This window comes from Gymnodraco acuticeps, unplaced genomic scaffold (genome assembly GCF_902827175.1).
Source record: "Gymnodraco acuticeps unplaced genomic scaffold, fGymAcu1.1, whole genome shotgun sequence".
NCBI lineage: Eukaryota > Metazoa > Chordata > Actinopteri > Perciformes > Bathydraconidae > Gymnodraco > Gymnodraco acuticeps.
Genome location: NW_022989981.1, coordinates 690,377 through 711,306, shown reverse-complemented (window position 1 = coordinate 711,306; position 20,930 = coordinate 690,377). Strand labels below are relative to the sequence as shown.

At 42.0% G+C, this 20,930-nt stretch overlaps 1 pseudogene; it reads left to right on the top strand.

Moving 5' to 3' along the window:
• Positions 1-2,232: 2,232 nt before the first annotated feature.
• Positions 2,233-10,453, top strand: LOC117543535 (annotated as a pseudogene).
• The last annotated feature ends 10,477 nt before the right edge of the window (positions 10,454-20,930 follow it).

Here is a 20,930-nt window from a genome sequence, read left to right as displayed (position 1 = left end):
AGAGAGAGATTTTGCGAGTTGCGAGGTTGCATATGAAACCATGATATGAACTCAGGGCCAGCCCGTAGCACTGGCTAGATGTTCGCCTAGGGCGCCAGATCTGTGGAGGCGCTGCACTGGCAGTTCTGGGAGGGAAAAAAACATTTTGACCGTTGGGGCTCATCCTAATTTTCGGCCTTGATGTAACAATATTCATAATTAAGTAAATGTAACACCCTTTTCATCCCGGTTACACGTTTCATTTGCCCTGTACGATGGGCGCTGTAAGTGATGAAAATGGGGGATGTTGGCATCTGGCGCCCGCAGCTCACAGCCAAAATGTGAGGGAGAGAGGGAGGGTGCACCGGTACCAGCGCTGTTGTTATTAGAATCTGGTGCCGTGCTAGCTGCTCTAACGGATATAAGAAGAAGATGTTTCTACAATAATGTGGAGGGAGAGTCCTCTCCAGTCAGACTGAGAGGCTGATAAGTTAACTACAGCTCAGTGAGGTAAAGGACTCTTTGTCTAAGTTCAAACGGTTTGGTCACAATTTATGTAAACACATATTTCCAAGGCACTCCTTTATAATTATTGGGATAAACAGGTTTTAAATCATTCCAATGTAGGCTACTATAGGACAGTAACCAAAAAGATCCTTTAAAACTGGAGAGATAAAAAAAAATGCATAAATAAATAAATGTTACGGTAAAATAAGATATGAATGAACAACACAAATAAAATAAGTTACATTAATTTGTTATTGGCTATGGTAGGTTATTGGTTATGTTCACATACTTATTTGATTACATCCACTTTCGACCCAAACCCAGCTGTTGACTTGTGGATGCAAGCAGCTAATCGCAGACTCAACCAGAGAGAAAGTAGTAGGCCTACATCATCAGCTACCATGTCTGACAGAGAGGAAGACAGTGAGGAGAACAGTCAGGAGGGTAGTGATGACAGCTTGTAGGATTACTGGTCGTGCTAATGTTGTCTTGTGTTCACCTCTGCATGTGTGTTCTGTGTTCACCTCTGTGTGTTCAGTGCCGTGTGTCTGGCAAATAAAGTCAAGACCCCCTCAAAAGTTACGGTTTATTTCATTTTAAGGATGAGCACCAAGCAACATCTCCAGATGCTCCTTTGAGAACCAGGGCAAAAAAGTTATGTGCACCCCTGCCTATAATGCTTTTCACTATCACCTAATTTGGTGTAACACTCATTTCAACAAACATGAATGTTTTATTAAAACTAAACTAAACGATGCACCTGTCGCCTCCTATGTCGCGAGGACATCAGGAAGTTGTTTTGCATCTCCATTTAAACTACAGTGTTGCGGGGTGGCTGCTCAGCACCTCTCTCTACCTTAGCAGCGTGAGGGCTTTCAGCTGAGGCAAGCGGCGGATGCCACTGACGGTTCCTGCTTGTCAGCTAAAACGGCGGCGCAGTGATCCCGGAGCGGTCCCGTCAGGGCCGGCCCTCGGCATAGGCAGTATAGGCGAATGCTAAGGGCGCATCAACCCATAGGGGGCGCCGGAAAAAAAAAAAAAAAAAGTTAGAAATTAAAAAGAATTTTTTTTTTTTTTTTTCATAATACACAATTTCCCGATTTTGCATCAACAAAGTACATCTTATTATCTTATACTAACAGAACTACGCGTACAGCGCCCATAAACTATGGCACACCCCCCCAAAATCAAGTTGAACTGCCCCAGTCCCAGTAAAAAGGTTTATGTGAAATTGTTCTTTTTTTTAAATAATGGTTTTAGTGTGCAATTATAGGTTTTAATTTATTTTGTATTTGTATTTGTATTCATTTAAAATAAATCAAACTCCCAAAAAACATACACAGCTTCTGTGTGCTTTTATTAACATTGGAATTTACATTGTAAGCGGCCGCGGGGGTGAGAGCTTTAGAGAGCTCTCTCCTGAAAGACTGAGAGGCTCTGATAACCTCAGCTCAGTGAGGTAAAGGCACACCTCTATATGATCATTATAGTTATAAAAAAATAAGAGAATAGATGAAAAACAGGTATAAAATACTGACAGTACAAAAAAGTTGTTATTAATAAACAAGAATACAGTTTGAACGGGGAGTGATTTGTAAAATATCCATAAAGAAAAATAAAATCTGTTTATGGGGGGGGGGGGGGGGGCGCCAGCTAAAATCTTGCCTAGGGCGGCAAATTGGTCAGGGCCGGCCCTGGGTCCCGTACACACACCACCTCAAAATCCAACCGGAAGCTCCATCGCGAGTGAACATCACTGACTTTTCTGTGGCTGACACAACTCTTCGATGTGTTTTGGGGGTTAGACGCACACGCTGTCAGAGGAATAACCTCATATCCTTCCCCTAAGCGTAATTACGTTGGGCGCGTCCTAAATGGTCCACCTGGCGACCATCTCCTCGCGTGTGGTTATTTAAAGAGCACCCACACGCGCTGAAACCCTCAGTCAAAGAGTGGTTACACACTGTAGTAACCCTATTGTAATAACTGGTTATTGCAAGACTACATTGGAAGAAAAGAAACATTTTGCAAGAAGTTGAAATCAACCAAAGATCAACATGATGGGTACGAGGCGAGCTGTAAATATGTTTTATTTTTACTCATGTATACACTTAATTGTATGTGTATTTAAGCCTGATGCAGCTTTTGGCTGTGTTGGAGCTGCCTCATGTTGTTTTTTGCTAATTGTTCACTCAGCTAGTGAAAGTAATCCTGCTGGAATGTGTCAGTGCTTTGAGCGAGGTTTTCAGAAGTCAAATCAGCCCTACAGCTTTTGTCTGATCAAATGTTAATAGTACATTACATGACATGTTACTTGTTAGACACTTTTATCCAAAGCGACTGACATACTCAATACTGTGGGCAATCCCCACAGGAGCAATTTGGGGTGAAGTGTTGTGCCCAGGGACACAACGACATGCTGACATGCTGTTCCTAACACCGACACACAACCCACTGCATCACACGCCTAGTACTCTAATTAGTAGGGTGTAACCAGGTAGTAGACTGTGAATGCATTTATTTTACCTCAGTTCTCATTTTCTCCCTGGAGGATTGGAGGTCAGTGTAATACTGTGCTTGTTGGCAGCTTCAAAACACAGGATTTAAGGGATGTCTGGTACAACAAAAGATCAGGGAAGTAAAATAAGAAGAACTTGATATTTTAAAGTTTGTTTATAAGTGTTTCTACACTTTTTGTTGCTGCTGCTATAAATACTAAAGCTATAGTTCATGCTATTTTCTATTAACTTATATTGCAACATTTAGGTAATTGCATTATTGTATGTGCTGGTACATCTTTAAAAAAATGAATGGCTTTTTTGGCTTTCTGCAAAGTTGCTAGATAACCTGGATCAGGATATTTTGGGGAGGCTTTTCGTTTTTCTTCTGCCACATGTACTGCGATCATGTGTTGCATTAGTCCAACTTTTGACAAAGCAAATAAAAAAACTGGTGGAAATACATGTTCTACAGACAAAAACATGCAAAACTTCTGAATAAGTGCAGTGATATACAGCATAGCCATGTACGTGCCACATCAGGTTTTTTTTGTGGTTTTTATAAGATTACTTGCTATAACTGGACGAGTGGTTAATCTGTCTTGAAAACATTTTAAAAGTCATCTATTAACGTACATCTCTTTAAAATGTCACATTCAAATGGTTGGACTCTGTTCTTTCTGCTTTTGTTGCACATTTGATGTGTTATATAATTGAGTTAAACATATTGATTATGTGTTTTTCTATGCAATAGATTCACAGGTAGGGTTTTTTTACCTCTGCCACATATTCCAGAGTTGGTGTAGTAGCCTTGTTATCTTTTTTTTTACCAAGCCTCCTGTAATAACAAATATTGTGTAAGTCGCTCTAGCACCTACTGTAAATCTGCTCACCTGTGTGCTTCTCAGCTCGTAACAACATGACAGCGTTTTGGGAAGAGCACTCGAAGGATGGCACAGTGGAGGAGATGATGCTGGACTCTCGTGCCAAGGAGCTGACTCAGCATGAGCTGCCCGAGATCCTGTCGCTGCTGCCCTGCCTGACCGGATCCAGAGTGCTGGAGCTGGGAGCTGGCATCGGGTGAGAACACAGCTGCATTACAGCTGTTAGTAGAAGTGGATGTGCGTGAGCGGGGATTTCAGGATCTATATGTAATGTATGCCTGTCAACAAAGGTTATGCTCAAATTCATGTGACTAGATTTATGTTGTGTTCAAAAATAAACTTAAAGGTCACCTATTATGCAAAATCCACTTTTTCCTGTTTTTTATACACAAACATGTGTCCCCTCTGTGTAAAGAGATTCTGAAAGTTTCCGTAAAAAATATTTACTCCCTTTTTGTCCTGATCCATTTATATAAAAACCTGTCAGATTTTGGCCACTTTATGATGTCATAACGAGTGTTTGTCTTGTGTAACCATTAGCCAATAACCAACCAAGGTAACCCCCCCCCCCCCCCCACACCTTATCACCTGAATCTCCACCTAGAGCACCATTGTGTATTTTTTAACCAAATAGCTTGCAGAGGCGCGTGGGGAGTGGCTCCTTATTTTCATCTAAAGTAACAGACAGAGAATCAGCACTTTTGAAACATCCATCCATCCATCCATCCATCTTCTCCCGCTTATCCGTGGTCGGGTCGCGGGGGTAGCAGTTCCAGCAGCCCCAAACTTTTCTTTTGAAACATAGAGAACATAAAAGAAACATAACAGAGGGGTTTATGGGATGCTACAATGTATGATCTGTTTGGTATTTCGAGGCCAAACACTTCAGAGACATGTTTTGTATATATCTGAGGCCTATAATAAAGTAATGGAAAACAGTATAATAGGGGACCTTTAAATTGTGGTTGAGCATTTAAGATGAGCTATAAAGAGATTTATACTGGTGTGTCTCTACAGTCGCTACACAAGCCCCCTGCTGACCCTGGCTGGCCATGTGACGGCTGTGGACTTCATGGAAAGCTTTGTGGAGAGGAACAGGCAGGACAATGGTCACCATAGTAACGCTACCTTCCTGCAAGCTGACGTCACAAAGCTGGATATGCCCAAAAACAGGTTTGTGTTAAGATATCTATAGATACGCATAGATAGAGATATACATTTTGTATATTCAACGTTAAACCATGCAGTGCTCTAGAGTTGGCAAAATAAAGGACCTTCTTTTTTTTCTTCGCAAGTTTAAGTCAATGGAAAAAAAGTATCTTTGGGATTAATGGCATCACGTGACGGACACGCATGTCGCGCCATGTTAACATTTGTGATTTTTACTGAGTATCTCTACAAATGTTGAAAGAAAATGAGTACAGACATCTATGACTCCCCTCAGTAGGAATTATACAAGTTTGGGTGATCCCCTTAGTTGTCATTTAGCACCATCTACCTTCTTATGGCTGCAAGATTATACATACTGTAGGATATTCTTGAACTCTGCACTGAAGCTTTTTTAACATAATTTAATCTATCAATTTATTGTTCTCCTTAGCATTGACTTCATCTTCTCCAACTGGCTGCTGATGTACCTGACTGACGAGGAGCTTCAGTCCTTCGCAGAGAAGATGATGGGCTGGCTGCGGCCTGGTGGCTTGCTCTTCTTCAGAGAATCCTGCAACCACCGGTCAGGTACTGAGCCAACATTACAACAACCACATCTCTCTTTCATTAAGAACTTATTAAATAGCAACTCAAGGCCCTGAGTTAAAGTGACTTAACAACAGCTGAGGGGCACATACTGTACAGTACATGTCTGTAGCTGCTATCTTTGTTTTGCCTTTACTTGTGTTTTTCAATTTATTTTAAAACTACTTAATATGCAGTGATACTATATTAATGAGGCCACAACAGTATGTTTACAACAGGTTCTCAAATGAATCAGCAAATCCCAAACAAGAACCTGAACTGAATCATTTCTGAAGAAACTGAATCTCAATCAAGAAATTGCAATACAAAAATATAATTCTTTATTTGATTATGAATGTTCAGCCACAGCAGTCAATATATAATAAATATAATAAGGAATATGATCTGTTTTAACTTGTTACTTTCTACCAAGGTGACTTCCAGAAGGACTTCGACCCCACCTACTACCGCACTGAAGCACAATACAACCACCTCGTGGCATCGATGGAAATGGATGTCCAAGAGGGCGGCCAAAAGTTTGGTTTCGACATTGTGTTGAAAAAGAAAGTTCAGACCTATATTCAGGTAGAGTCATTTAGGGTTATCTATAACTTAAGGTATAAAGTAGGACATAACAGCGAGTGATGTAGGTGTGAGGATTTGTAGTTAACCATCTTCATCCTGCTTTTTACTTCCTGCCTCTATCTCCATCCTTTTCTGTCCTCGTCCTCCACTTTTCCAGATTAAAAACAATCAAAATCAGATCTGCTGGCTTCTGGAGAAGGTTCCCCGCTCCCCAGGTACCCAGAACGGATTCAACACCTTCCAGCAGTTCCTGGACAACCAGCAGTACTCCAACCGCAGCATCCTGCGCTACGAAAAGATGTTCGGGGCAGGATACGTCAGCACAGGCGGGCCCAGCACCACCAAGGTAGGACAAGTCAGGAAATTAAAACCAAAATCTGAAATCTTATGCACGTTGTTACAGTAAAAGTGCAGATAAAAAGACAAATAGAATTGAGTACAGCTCGCATTGTAAATAGGTAGCAGCATTATGAAGTATGTGAAAATATGAGGTGACTGAAGTAGCATCCAGTTATAACAATACTAAACTGTACAAAAGTTTAATTTGCACATGAGCATTGGTGTTGTACAACAGTTTTTATAGTTATAGGGGAAAAGAGACATGGGCTGGAACGAATAAATTGGTACTTTTTTATAGAAAGAAAGGAGAAAGTTAACTTAAAAGCCCAGCAAATAAATTAATATTGTGATTGAAGATGATAATGTTAGACATGTTAGACATTAGCATTTAGCTCAAAGCACTGCTATTCTTAAGTGCAACCTCACATAATTTAAAAAGGCTTCTGTAAACTCTTTGCTGTCAAACCGATGCTACAAATGACCTTCAGCAGACACAAAACCAGCATCTATCACAGCAGCTTTATCAGCGGATACTCCTACTTCCCTTCCTGCTATAAATGCTAACCCTGATCTCTTAAGGTTTTGATTAAGTAAACAATGGTTCTGTTGTGTTGACAGGAGTTTGTGGACCTGCTGAACCTGAAGCCCGGACAGAAGGTTCTAGATGTTGGCTGTGGCATTGGTGGAGGAGACTTCTACATGGCTAAGGTAAGAGCCGAGGAATATGGCATAGTAAGTGTGACAGTAATAATTATAGTAGAGGGATTGTAAATGGATTCTAGTGATTGAAAAGACTATAATGATGTCAATGATGTTTATTTTAGAACTTTGGAGTGGAAGTGCTTGGCTTGGACCTTTCAGACAACATGGTGGACACCGCCATAGAGAGGGCCGTCACTGAGAAGCTGCCTTCAGTGCGTCTAACTGTTCCGTTATCCTATTGTTTTAAATATCACAGATAATATTCATCTTGTGTGTTTGCTTTTTTATCAGTAATTGCACGCGCTCCTCCACAGGTCCAGTTTGAGGTGGCTGATGCCACCAAGAGGTCGTTCCCCAGATGCTTTCCTTTGATGTGATCTACAGCAGGGACACAATCCTGCACATAGACGACAAACTAACCCTCTTCAAACGCTTCCATGTGAGCATTTTCTCATATTTACAGGACAGCATTTAATTGATTTCAAAACCTATGAGGAAGTCGGGCAAAGCTTGAAACACATGAAGTAACATTTTTGTGATAAACCGAGTGCCTTTAACGCGACTTCTTGATCAATCTGTGCTGCCTTTCTTTTTAATGATCAGTCTACTTTGTGCACAGTCATGGTTAAAGCCGGGTGGAAAGTTGCTAATCAGCGATTACTGCTGTGGGGAGAAGTCCTTGACCCCAGCGTTCCAGGCCTACGTCAAACAGAGAGGCTATGTCCTACACACACCTTCACAGTATGGCAAGGTAAATATACAGTAGAGCATAATTATTTAATTCCTTGAAAAAGATAAACACTGCCCTATTGTTGGGTTGCAAGAATTATGAATACAGAAATGTTAGGCAGAATATACAATAGGGATGTAACGATACCAAAAACTCACGGTACGATAATATCGCGATAACAAGTCCACGGTACGGTATATATCGCGATATTGAATAATAAAGAAAAAAATAATAATTCAATTTTTATTTTATTCGGAAAATGTTTCTTTATTACATAATAAATCTGATTTGTACAGCATTTTAGTAGGATAGCAGTATTTTAAAGTGTCAAAAACAAAGTGACAGTAACAGACTGGAACAAGAAAACCAGTTTTTTTGTACCTATAGTACTACCAAACAAAGTAGGCATTTTCTTTGTGCCACTGCATCTCACAAATAAACAAGGACATTTAATAATCAGACCCTGCAATAAATAAATCAAGTTTCACTTTAGTTTTTTCAAGTAACTCAACTCAAACTCACTAGTCAGCATCATCATCAGACAGGTTTTTAGGAATATGAGAATGTCCACATTTCCAGGTATTTATAAGCTGGGATGTTTGGGCATTTACAATATCCGCTGCTCTGGAAAAAAGTCTCTCGCTTGGTACTGATGTTGCTGGGACAGCAGTGGTCGCGTTAACCGAATATTGTATTTATCAATGACGGAAAAATCTGAAAGCAGTCTGTCATTTTGACAGATTAGTACAAACTCGGAACAGCGCCAACGTTTCCCCGCAGCGAGGCTCTGGTGTTATGCCGTGTTATGCATGCCCTCCAAAAGGAAATGATATAGTTTCCAAACCGTACTTTGCCGTACAGATCAATACATGTCTGGGAGGTTTTGCTTTACGCTGTGTGCGCTCCCGCGAGGTGCATGCACACACGGCATAACACCCCCCCCCCCCCCCCCTTGACAGTTCACGAGCGTGCTCTCTCGTGAACTGTTCAGACCCGACGGGTAATAAGGGATTATGACGGACATTTTACGATCCTGTCTGTCAAAATGATGGACAGCGAAAAAGTCTAACGCCACCTCAGTGGGACGGAGGAGATATGCTTTGGCCATGGGTGACAGCAGTGGGTCAAACTGTGCATTGTCTCTCCACCACTTCAAAAACAATACCGTTTTTTGCCAAGAAGGCGAGGCTTATTGACAGGGCGAGATATACATATACTGTTGGTACTTGTCAATGTCTCTAGGTGTGGTAAATGTAGCCCTGTAAATACGATGTCCTTTTGTGTTCTGTTGTTTTATGTTCATGTTGTAACCTACCTGCTGCCATGTTGGACAGGTCTCTCTTGAAAAAGAGATCGATGATCTCAATGGGACCACCTGGTTAAATAAAGGTTTCAAAAAAAAAAAAAAGTGTTTTTTAAAAAAAAAAGTAATTACAAAAAAAAATCGCGGTAGATTTTGTCAGTCTCACGACGGTATTGGGACGTTTATTTACCGCGATATTCGGTATATCGTTACATCCCTAATATACAAGCATTGCATAAGCTCTGTCAATCAGATAGCACTGACAGGTACAGCTTTGACCTGTAAAAGGTGTTCGTCTGTCCTCACTATGCAGCAGAAAACTCTGCAACATAAGCAAAATGCACTTAAAGCTGTCAAACTCGTTAATTTGTCCCTAAGGCCATGAAAGAACAAATTGTCTTAGGTGAAAGATTAACACAAAATGCAATGTTTTCATGTCTCGTTCTCCTAGATTCCAGTCATCTCTGTGCTGTTGGCTGTCTAATAAATTCATCAAATTCCTAGCTATTGAGCGAACAAGAATTTTCCTTTTACTGTTTAACGATGGCCTGTTCACATGAAACAAGTGTAGATCTTCAGCTATTGGTTGCATACTTCCAAAATAATTATGTCAGTTTTGCCAAGCCCCTAGACAAGCCTGTCATTAGGAAGATTTTTGCACAATAGTTGTTGTGCTAGTGTGTAGTCAACTGCTTTTATGTACTCTGTGGATATGTTGCTAATGTATTACTAATGTCCATCCGCTATTTGTGCCGTGCCATTTATGCTTTCCCCTCTCTGTCTCTACTTGTTGTAGTTCATCCAGGAAGCTGGTTTCTGCAACGTTCGCTCTGAAGACCGAACAGCCCAGTTCATGCAGGTGATAAAGACAGAGCTGCAGAGAGCAGAGCTCATCAGAGATGAATTCATGCAGGTAAGCATGCACAACCTTTCAACCCAATGTCACCCACTGAACCGAAATGTCTCTCTTAATCCTTTGACTGCTCATCATACCTGTCTCTGTGGCCTGCAGGAATTTTCTGAAGAGGACTATTTGGCAATAGTAAAAGGATGGAGAGAAAAACTAGAGCGTTCCAACAGCGGAGACCAACGATGGGGACTCTTTTATGCAACAAAGAATTGAGTGATGGCGCTAAGAAATTATAAGATAATAAAAGAGGAATGTTTCTTTTCCTTATTTACTTTTTGACTATGATTTTGTCTTTTTTGGTTTATTGCTTGTTTAGGAAAAAAGCTTTTAACGATTAAATTGTTACAGTAAGAAAAACATGCAGTGTTTGTTAAACCTGGCCATGTGCTTTGTGAGCAGTTAAAAAAATAACAAGAAAAAGATGAGTAAAGTGTCGCACACTTTTGGCTGTCTATGGAGACCGAGTTCCCCCACCTCCGTTCAGCGGGCCGTTTCCACACAGCGAGGCTCCCCCTCCCCCGCTGACAAGAGTTGTTAATTTAGCAATGCCTTAGCTTGAAGAACAGGGACACAACTAATGACAATAGCATATGGTGGTATATTATTTAGATATTCACACCTTTATCAGAAGAACCAAACCAACATAAAATTATCTCACATACTTCATTCACACCAACGGTGTTTCAGGGCCGGTTCGGAGCTGGAGCTTGTAAAGCACCGGATTTTCCTGTTCACACCACAGCGGGGTAGCCTCTTAGCTCCCGAATCCGGTTAGTTTCAAGCACCAAAAAATGGTCTGGCTAGAGCAAAAGAACAGCATACGTCACGCTTACGTTGAGGCGTTGAGGCATTGAGGCGTTGAGCCCGCTTTTTATCCAGTTTGTACACAACGATGGAGAAACTTAACAAGCAGCAGTGGTCCACTGAAGAGACCAGCTACCTACTGGGAATCTGGTCTTCCGAAGAGGTACAGAGGAAGCTGGAGCACAATCGGCCATTGTTGTTGTTGTCGGTGTGAGCTGTGAGGGCAGACCCGGCGCCAGAACAAATCTAAAGGGAGGACATATGATTTTCATGGGAGGGCACACAAAACCGTCACCTGCTGCGGGCCTGCGGCACAATATCAAACAGCAAGGCCAACAGCATTGCGTAAAGATGCACACTTATCGCAAATACATACACAAATAAAGGGCAACATAGAAACCACTTTTGAAACATTGTGTGCGTGGCAGCACAAACACTGGTAAATCACGAGCAAGGCACACTGGTTAAGGATGGCAGCTTCCTCATGTTTGCACTCGGAGAGAAATAGACGGAGACGATGAACTGTTTAGCCCGCCCTGGGCATGGTTTATTTTCCTATGCACTGCACTCGGACATGCTGTGGAGTGAATCGTGGTCACCTCTGAGAGGGAGTTGGTTGACAGCTAAAAAAGCTATAATATCAACGACAGCTGACACGTAATAACGGTTCCGTGCCAGCTGATCTGCACCAAAGTTCTAATTTCCTTATTTGTTTCCTCGCCTATCTGTCTCTCTCTCTCCACACACTCTCACATGAAATGTGTTCTTTTGATGCGGCATGCCTTAGCAGTCCTTTATCAGTCTGTAATGCGTGTTTCCAGTCGCAAAAACCTTTGACAGTAAAAGCCGCATCAGATGAAGACGTATTTACTTTAAACTGTCTACAGGGGAAACAAAAGGCTTTTAACGAATCTTCAAGCCATGGTCTGTTGTTGTACCATGCAGCAGCAAAAGTGCGCTTCTTTCCTGAAAACAATCTCCCTGGATAACGATCCAGTTTCACCTGTTGGGTTTATTAACCCCAAGATCATCTGGGGCTGTTGAGCGGTTGCTGGCCCAATAGTACCTGTTGATGTGCTGCAAGGTAGCGTCTGTAGTGCAGGCACCGACACGGAGGAGGAGGAGGATGCTGGCGGGTGTGGTACAGGGTGTGGCAACGCAGGTGGTGATGGTAGGGGCACAAGGAGCTGTGCCTCGGAGGACAGCGTTGGTGGCGGCCGCCTTGATGAGTCAAGGATTGGGCTCGCTAACTCAGCCCCGGGGTTTTTGCCGAGGTCCAGCTTGTGACATTAAGGCGTGCTGCTGCAACGGCAGGTGCAGGGTCGCCAGCAGCTGCATCGGCTGCAGTTCTTTCATCGCTATTTCGTTTTAATAAATCCTTAGACCTTTTAAGCCAATTTCTGATGTCCATTTTGTAATTCAAACAGAAATGGCAGAATGCACAATAAACAAATCCAGAATAGGAGTGTGACGCTGTGATTGGTCTAAATGTGGACGAATCACAACACATGAAATTATTTGACGTAGCCTGCGATTATTTTTTTAGTTACTATCTGACATCACATACATCGTAGCATAAAAGTTCAGTTTATTTATAATAAAAAATATATATATATATTTCTTTTAAATGTTATAAATAATAAAAAACGTGTTTATTGGGGGAGGGCAGGAATGTCAAATGGGAGGGCCTGGCCCTCCCACGGCGCCGGGCATGTGTGAGGGGTTTCCTGTATTTTGAAATATATTTCCACAGCACGGTGCGCTGAGTTCTTGTAGTCGAAAAAAGCCCTAGAAGAACAACTTGGTGTGGTGTGGAGGGGATGTAGGAAGCAGGGGCAGGTGGGGAGAGATGGGGCTTCAAGGTTCAAGGTTATTTTTGTTTTAAATGTGTCTTGGAGATAAGGACCAGCTGCACACAATAAAATACAGTATAACACAAAACCAATAAGACACACGGTGACACATGTACAACACCTCACATTCAACAAGCATCACCTAAAATGGCCACATCCAATTAACCACTTAAACCCTCTGTTCTTAGAGAATCGGATTTGAGTTGCAACTGTACTTTGAAGCAAAAAATACTGGACTAGGGGAACCAAAGGGAAGTAACAAAATACAAAACAACGGGGCAAATGAAAAAAGGAGAGGAAGCCGGTTTGTGAAGCCACAAGATGGTCTTTTAATAAATCAAAGAAATCATGTTACATGTTCATTACTGCCAAGTGATAGCTTGTACAAATATGTTTGATGGCACACCAACAATCAATCATCGTCCAATCTGCAAAGAGGCGGAGCCGAGGCGGGACCTGCTGCCACCGAGCTGGAAGTTCCAGAGCTAGCTGAAGCTACCAAGCTAAGCTAACATGCTCCCCATCTACACACTGCCGTGGCATTTTACTCTTTCCAGCGCTGTTTTTGCAGGGGGCTGATTCTGTGAGCTGCAGCTGACCACGCCCCCCTGCAGGAGAGGGGAGCGTGCTCTGAGATCAGCTGCTGGGCTGTCAGAAGAGGGGGAGAAAAAGAGATCTCCGTCCTCCGTGTTTTATTCTTATAGAAGTAAGAAGAGAAGTAATGGGGCAGAAACCCTCCTTTTTACGCAGCGGTCCAGACATAGACATCAAACGGCGACACATATTCAGTTGCCAGTTACTTTGGCATTAGGGCAGGGATATCTAGATACTTTCCAAGGTTTGACATAATGAATTGTGCTACTTTTAAAGCAAGCAACGATGTTTTCAAATCTGTAATCAAAAAGCTCCTCAAAAACACTATCGAAGCAGTTCCTGCCGTTGCTACGTTAGTTCAAACAGTAACAACGGACTACTTTTCTTAGCGGATGCATGTCTATTTAAATCAATACATAAAACTATTTTTTAAATCAATAAAATCATTTTCTAAATTCATAAAAGCATTTCCATTAATATTGGGAGTCATGTCGTTACTTTGTTGAGAATGTGGCCATGTAATAAGCGGGATAATGTGCACATTGCATAATGTGCCTTCATGACGATCTAGATCCCTCCGCAAAAATGGCTCGTTCACTTAAAAGAGCCGGCTCGTTCGCGACCGACACATCACTAGTTCACAGCTGAAGACTTCTCCACGCTGCTTTCAAACTCTGAGTAAACAACGTGTGCTTCACTAGGCTGTCTGAAGGTGTACACATGTCTTAGATGGACTTGGTATCACATTAAGAACGATATTCAGTAATAAGTCTGGCAACAATAGCTGGTTTCAATGATTTATTGGAGCTTGCAACGTTTTGAACAGACATCTCCAGCATGCCCGGCGCCGTGGGAGGGCCAGGCACTCCCATTTGACATTCTTGCCCTCCCCCAATAAACACGATTTGTATTATTTATAAAAATTAAAAAATATTTTTTTTAATTGTTTTTGTTATAAATAAACTGTGAACTTTTATGCTACGATGTATGTGATGTCAGATAGTAACCAAAACTAAAAAATCGCAGGCTACGTCTAATAAATTCATGTGTCTGTTGTGATTTGTGATTCGTCCACATTTAGACCAATCACAGCGTCACACTCAGCCGCCTATTCTGGATTTGTTTATTGTGCATTCTGTAGACTCCCATTTATGTTTGAATTACACAATGGACATCAGAAATTGGCTCAAAAGGTCTAAGGATTTATTAAAACGAAATAGCGATGAAAGAACTGCAGCCGATGCAGCTGCTGGCGACCCTGCACCTTCCGTTGCAGCAGCACGCCTTGCCTCTGCAAACCCCGGGGCTGAGTTGCCTTGACTCATCAAGGCGGCCGCCACCAACGCTGTCCTCCGAGGCACAGCTCCTTGTGCCACTGCCCCTACCATCACCACCTGCGTTGCCAGACCCTGTACCACACCCGCCAGCATCCTCCTCCTGCTCCGTGCCGGTGCCTCCACTATAGACGCTACCTTGCAGCACATCAACAGGTACTATTGGGCCAGCAACCGCTCAAAGACCAACAGCCCCAGATGATCTTGGGGTTAATAAACCCAACCAGGTGAAACTGGATCGTTATCCAGGGAGATTGTTTTCAGGAAAGAAGCGCACTTTTGCCGCTGCATGGTACAACAACAGACCATGGCTTGAATATTCGTTAAAAGCAGACGCAGCCTTTTGTTTCCCCTGTAGACAGTTTAAAGTGAATACGTCTTCATCTGATGCGGCTTTTACTGTCAACGGTTTTTGCGACTGGAAACACGCATTACAGACTGATAAAGGACTGCTAAGACATGCCGCATCAAAAGAACACATTTCATGTCTGTGAGAGTTTGCGGAAAGAGAGACAGATACGCGAGGAAACAAATAAGGAAATTAGTACTTTGGTGCAGATCAGCTGGCATGGAACCGTTATTACGTTTATTTCTATGTTGCCCTTTATTTGTGTATGTATTTGCGATAAGTGTGCGTCTTTGCGCAATGCTGCTGGCCTTGCTGTTTGATATATATATTGTGCCACAGGCCCGCAGCACGTGACGGTGTTGTGTGCCCTCCCATGAAAATCATATGCCCTCCCTTTAGATTTGTTCTGGCGCCGGGTCTGATCCCCAGTCAACTCGTTTTTCTTTTTGGAGTCCCCGCTGTTCGCGTCCGGATATCTCCATCGTAACCACAACCTCACACACTGGTACTGAATGTGCATCAAAGTCTTCCTACCGAGCCAAATATAAGCCACAAATTCTACACCCAGCATATGCTCCCTGTGTTGGCCAGTAGAGAGGAGGACATTTAAATAAACATACTCTTAACACCCTCGGACTCTGTGTTGTGTTTCGTATGTGTGATGGGGTGTTATGCAGAGGGGAGGAAAACAGGACACAGCAGATTGGGATTGTGGTGGAGATGCTGAGCAGTTATTTAATTGTTGCATGTAATTATTATTATACTGCGTGCTTCTTAGTTATTCCATCTTTTGCTGTAACATGGATCTGTATGTAACTCTATATGTACTTGTTATCTACCACACTTCCTTCTACATCATTATACATGATGGTGTATATGGGATATATATATTTGTATACATATATTATGTTTCGTATTTTGGATTGTTGGAAACGTCTTTTTGATCTCTCTGTCTATAAACACAAACTGAGTAAGATTGACAATAAAGTTGACTTTGAATTTGAAAAATATATATATTCTTTATGAAAATAGTTGACTGTTGTCAAATGAATCCAAATGAAACGTTGGACTGAACTATCCCTTTAAATCTCTGCGGACTGTTTTTCAGTGGGATGGCAAGTTCCTATCTTTAAACATTTATTAGTTTTTTCTCAGAACAGATTTGATTTTCTGAAGTTAATTTAACTTTGGCGACCATGTAAGGTCATTATTAAAAGGTACAATCAATTTGTTTAGGATTGACTAAAATAATGAAAAACATTTCATTTGGATAATTTACTGACAGAATAAGAAACTCAATGATGCTCGACTCACCCGTTCCCTTTTTATAAAGTGAAACAGTTGAAACGATAGATTTTAGTAAACTTAAAAACAACCTTCTCCAAAAGCTATCAAGGAATATACCGAATACTTGTTTTAGAACTTTATTACATATTTTTATATAAATAGTTTGAATTATCCATAATTGACAGAAGCTTGTGTTTACACTGACCTGTTACTCATATATTAATGTCTTTGTAACTTCAGTAAACCACTACCTCACTAATTTATTTCATTCATCACGGTTCAGTAAACTAAGTGATACATGAACCAGTTTAATCATTATAACGTAGGATTGCAACTCTTTGAAACTGTAGGTGGCTCTTAAAAGAGCCGTTGTGTTTGCTGGTCTCAGGTCAGTCTAAGCCCTCTCTCCGCGGCGGGCCAGCTGGATGTCCTTGGGCATGATGGTGACCCTCTTTGCTTGGTTCATCTTGGGGGGCAGCTATATGGATGTCGGTGCAGTCCACAATCATTGTGCAGTTGAAGGCAGAATGAATTTATTATTGACTCAGAATGAAGCACAACGTCTTCATGTCATACAATACATTGACTTTATTTGTAATTGTGTAAAAACATATGAGCATTGATTAGCAAGCAGGACCTGCAGGAACAGAGAATGGTGATTGATGGAGCTGGGAAGAGAGAAGAATAAAGAAAACAGATCAACTTTATTATCGGATATTAAAAATTCAATTTCAAAACAAGTTGCCGCTCCTACAGTTTTCTAGTATGTATAGATGATTTCACATGACCTATGCAACATATCACACTCAATACATGTGTGTCTCTGGGGGGTGCATTGTGACTTTGATGTATATAAATAATATACCATAACCAAATACTATTACGTACAGTGGAAATCAGGTTGCCAGAGCAGGTCAGTCCAGTGTGCATGTTCCTCAGGGTCTCAGCAGTTACAGGTGAGGTAAAGAAAATAAAAGAGAAAAAGGTCAGTCACAACACTTTAAAGTAACAACACTTTGAATAATTATCTCTTTTAATAATTTTCTCTCAGTAATCACTCAACTACTGTCTTTCCAACAAACAGATTGACTCACCCTCACTATCATCACAATGAAACACGTCCAGAAGAATGTCATGCAAAGCTGCCTGCCTGCCTTCGACTCTCCCTGAACTGCCTGATCTTTTAATGTTCAATGTTAACCATTTGTGCAGATAGCATTAAGTAGAAAAGATCGCCGATAATAATGTGGCGTTAGCCTACCTCCCGCCCCCTTAGCACCTGGTGGAGGGGGCGATAGGCTACTCTTCAAATGTTTCACAAAATACTTACCATCATGACTACTCTTACTGTTTAACATTTTGGTTTACTTCATGTTAAGGCTAATACAAATGACAAGGCTAAGTAATGTGATGCTAACTAACGTGCTCGCTAGGTAGCTTGACTATGTTCCATGCAAAACATGTAGGCCTATATTACCTGATATGTTTGGTCCAACGACTCCTGGAGTGGAGTGCACCAGCTGGGCGTAAAAAAGTAGGGCTTAACTCTAACGTCGGGCTTAGCGACGTCTGACGTAGTGATTCAAATTTACACCGAGTGCACCAAGCCTGACTAGTCTCGGGCGTAGCTGCGCCTGGTCTTAAGATGCGCGTCCACGTGAATACACGCGAAACAGTAATTGTTGCCAAGCAACGCCATTTTACAGACTCAGAGGACCGCAGAGAAGAGTGAATTCCCACACCCACAGCGTCAGCGATGACTCAAGGGGAATCCCAAATGGCCACACCCCGAAAGAGAAAGAGGGATTTGTCAGAGCTACAGCGGGAACTGACGGAGAAATAAATCGTTCGTGTGGAGGTGGAGACCGTCAAATTGAGAGCGGAACACGAAAAAATTGAGCTGGAGAAGGAGAAATTGAGACTTTTCTTAATGCCCTTTCATTGTTAAACATGTAAACAAGACGCCCTGCCATCGTTAATATCCTTCTTGCCTGTTTTACGTTACTATGGATACTAGTCTGTCTTTCCGATTTACGCCTGCTCCATACTAGGCGTAAAAGTTACACCCGGGCGCAACGCATACAGGGCTTAAGTCTAAGTGGTGCACTAGTCATAACTTTAGTTTGATCTTAATCTTCGGTTCTACGTCGGATGTAGAGTTACGCCCAGCTGGTGCACTCCACTCCAGGAGTGGAGTGCCCTGCTGGGCGTATAAAAGTAGGGCTTAACTCTAACGTCGGGCTTAGCTACGTCCGACGTAGTGATTCGAATTTACACCGAGTGCACCAAGCCTGACTAGTCTCGGGCGTAGCTGCGCCTGGTCTTAAGATGCGCGTCCACGTGAATACACGCGAAACAGTAATTGTTGCCAAGCAACGCCATTTTACCATTTTACAGACTCAGAGGACCGCAGAGAAGAGGGAATTCCCACACCCACAGCGTCAGCGATGACTCAAGGGGAATCCCAAATGGCCACACCCCGAAAGAGAAAGAGGGATTTGTCAGAGCTACAGCGGGAACTGACGGAGAAAGAAATCGTTCGTGTGGAGGTGGAGACCGTCAAATTGAGAGCGGAACACGAAAAAATTGAGCTGGAGAAGGAGAAATTGAGACTCTTCTTAATGCCCTTTCATTGTTAAACATGTAAACAAGACGCCCTGCCATCATTAATATCCTTCTTGCCTGTTTTACGTTACTATGGATACTAGTCTGTCTTTCCGAATTACGCCTGCTCCATACTAGGCGTACAAGTTACACCCGGGCGCAACGCATACAGGGCTTAAGTCTAAGTGGTGCACTAGTCATAACTTTAGTTTGGTCTCAACCTTCGGTTCTACGTCGGACGTAGAGTTACGCCCAGCTTACGCCCAGCTGGTGCACTCCACTCCAGGTCCTTTCATCAGACGGGAAGCGATTCTGATAAGATATTTAAAACGTATTTTGTTTGTCGTGACAACGACATTTGAGGATTACACACAGGCTATTTATAGATGATAAAACACCAGTAATACAATCTCAGAACTCTTTGATATGGCTTTGATTACAGGATCGTTTACTTTCAGTCAACAAATCCTTTGGAAAGACAAAAAACAACTATTCAATATCCTGCTTTACCGCGACCGCTAAACTGCCGAAGATGAAGTCTATGACGCTATCGCGTAGAGCTACGTCGATCCTTGCGTAATGCGGAAGTGGGCGTGGTTAAATCTAAACTGGGTTGGAAAAACGATAGACGCGTCCCGGTGTCAGTACCAGATATGTTCGGGCTACCAGATATGTTCTGGTGTATTTCCGTCGCATCCGTCATCCGTCATATCCGTCTACTCACCTCCCTCTGCTCCCAGCGCTCTGCTGCCACACACCGGCCGTCTGCGGAACTGCAGCCGGAGGAACTCGGTACAGCTTGTTATGTGTGAAAGATCTAGATCCCTCCGCTTCCCCATAATGACCGCGAAATTCTTTCCAATGAAAGTAGCTAGCCGCAATAGCTCCAAGATTGCTATATCTAGTTTGTAGGTCGCCAAGTTGGCATCATTGACAGTTTGTCTCTTAAAGCCTCTAAAGCTCTGCAACAAAAAAGGATCATTATGAATGTAAATACTATACATGGTAATGCAGCAGGGCAGAGTGCGATGAGGCAGGCAGGCAGAACCAGATTTATTTCTAAATATGTGACGATCAATATTAGGCTACACTAATATAAGGCTACTAGTATTATAATATTACTGCAATAATATTCCAGTGGTGGCTGCTTAAGGTTGTTTCTGGCTCGTTTGATCCAAACATTGTCCAAAGCTCAAAATGTATTGTAATAGATGTAAGAATTCTCAAAATGTACAATATGTTTTGATCCAACACAATATTCTGATTCAATCCATATATGTTAGGGTTTTTTTTTAAACAACATTTTCACCACAATAAATAGACTGCCTTCTCTCCAGCTCACCGCACACAAAGGGAGATGGGCATCTGTATTAACGGGTCAGTCTATAAGCACTCTAACAGCACCATAAATTACATTTAAACAACCACAATTTTTTTTTATTGTTTCTGATATTGATTTAACGAGATGCTGTTATAACATGGAAACGGCTTAATTAAAAAAAATAAGCTTCAAAAATGTTTTATGAAGCACACTGGGTACAGCCCTGTAATACATGTGTTCCGTGTGTATATAGTCTTACGCAAGAAACACATAGCATGAACAGACTGCAACAAAACCAGTCTTACAAAACAGACTTCTGCTAAACTGGTGCAGAAGCAAAGGGAGAACATCTGTACTTGCTTTCAACGACATGATCAGGCTTATATATTATAAAAGTGTTGGCTAAAGTAACGCAGAATATATATATTTTTAAATTGTAAATAATTAGAAACATTATTTATGTGCACAAGTACACACACATAACAAGCTGTACCGAGTTCCTCCGGCTGCAGTTCTGCAGACGGCCGGTGTGTGGCAGCAGAGCGCTGGGAGCAGAGGGAGGTGAGTAGACGGATATGACGGATGACGGATGCGACGGAAATACACCCGAACA